Below are 1,876 nucleotides of genomic sequence, written 5' to 3'. Positions count from 1 at the left end.
GAACTAGAACAGAACTAGAACAGAACTAGAACAGAACTAGAACAGAACTAGAACAGAACTAGAACAGAATTAGAACAGAACTAGAACAGAACTAGAACAGAACTAATAATTTCTCTAAGTGTGCGTATAATTTATTTACATAGCACATAAATTACTTAAGTAATAAACTTTTAATTATGAAATATTTGCTCATAAAGCATTTGTATTCTATTTGTACAATTTATGACACATTAAGACAAATTAAATCACAAAACATTATTTTAAATCAAATAATAGCAATATTTCTCTTTTAATTTTAGGTTAACCGAATCTACGGAAGCCAATGTAAATTATACAGCAAAACCAAGAGTGGTATTACCGCCTAATTATGTCAAGGGTAAGTTTTCTTTACATAGACTATACATTAACTTCTCTAAGGGGGAAATGATAAATTTTGCTATAATATACATACATACATATGTACATACATATGAATGTGTATATGACGTGTAAACAAAAATAACTAATAATTACCTCAAGTACAAAATGAATATTTTAAAAATTTATTCTTATTCCTCCAACTAAAAATTTCAAGTTTAAGTTTTATATTAAGCTGTGTGGAGGTATTGATTTTAAAATGTGTGTAAATGCATAATCCAAATAAATAAAACACAAAAAATTAGGAATTTAACAAATTTGCATTGAACTTGACACTGCCACTCAAGGACTTTTCAATGCAACAATATACAATACACACACAAACGCTTGACGTTTACACATTAACTCCTCAACAACATACACATACACACACGTCAAGGATTTACAGGGACAACCCAAAATTTAAAAAGAAGAGGAAACTTACAACCAACAAAAAAAGAGTTGTACGATCTGTGATAATGACTGTTAACACGAATACTTTGGCAAATCACTGTTTATTTATGTATTTGCTTTGTTTTGCTTTTGTTTTGCTTTTGTTTTGCTTTTGTTTTGCTTTTATTTTCACTTTGTTATTGTTATTGTATGAGGACACGTGAAATTTACACCTACAACTTAATTCACATACACACACACCAATACAGATTATTTGTTTTATTGTTGGCAACATTAAATTCAATGCAAAACTGTTTATTGATTTTTGTTGTAAGCAAATTGAGTGAGGGAAAGAGAAAGAGAGAGTAATAAAAAAAAACACAAGTCAGCCATGTGTTTGTGAATACCATGGTCATGTTTTGTTAAATTTCCGTTTCCTTTCTCTTCGTAAACCGGTATATTTTATTTAAATTCTTTTATGGTTGACAATTTATTCATTTCAACTTAATGTTTATTAAGTAAATAATTTAATAATTAAATAATTAATTTGTTGTCTTTCTTTTTCTTACAGAAATAAGGCCACCTTCAAGGAAGGGCTCTCCAGTTATAGTAGATTTTAGTATCTTTGTTGTAGATATAAATTCAATCAATGTAGAGGATATGGACTTTCGGTAGGTTTTTTTCAAAGAGCTTAATTAGACAATAGTCTAGACAATATACTAGGCAATAAGCTATAGTCTATATATTAGACTATAAACTAGACTATAAACCAGACTAACACTAGAGTACAGACTAGACTGCAAAATAGACTAAAGATTAGACTATAAAGTAGACTTTAGACTAAACTATAAACTATATACTAGACTATGGATAGAATATATACTAGACTGTAGAATAAACTGGAGATTATACTATAGACTAAACTATAGACAAGACTACATGCTACACTACAAACTAGACTATAGATAAGACTAAAGACTAGACTAGACTGTAGACTAGATTATAGACTAGACTATAGACTAGACTATAGACTAGACTATAGACTAGACTATAGACTAGACTATAGACTAGACTATAGACTAGACTA

The 1,876-nt window shown here is 28.7% G+C and overlaps 1 protein-coding gene across 1 annotated transcript in view; it reads right to left on the bottom strand.

Moving 5' to 3' along the window:
- Positions 1-1,876, bottom strand: part of LOC111691223 (glycine receptor subunit alpha-2) — a 5,959-nt gene that overhangs the window by 3,143 nt on the left and 940 nt on the right. The gene's annotated exons all lie outside the window — the stretch shown is intronic.

Source organism: Lucilia cuprina, chromosome 6 (genome assembly GCF_022045245.1).
Source record: "Lucilia cuprina isolate Lc7/37 chromosome 6, ASM2204524v1, whole genome shotgun sequence".
Taxonomy (NCBI): Eukaryota; Metazoa; Arthropoda; class Insecta; order Diptera; family Calliphoridae; genus Lucilia; species Lucilia cuprina.
This window is presented reverse-complemented; position numbering and strand designations above follow the sequence as displayed.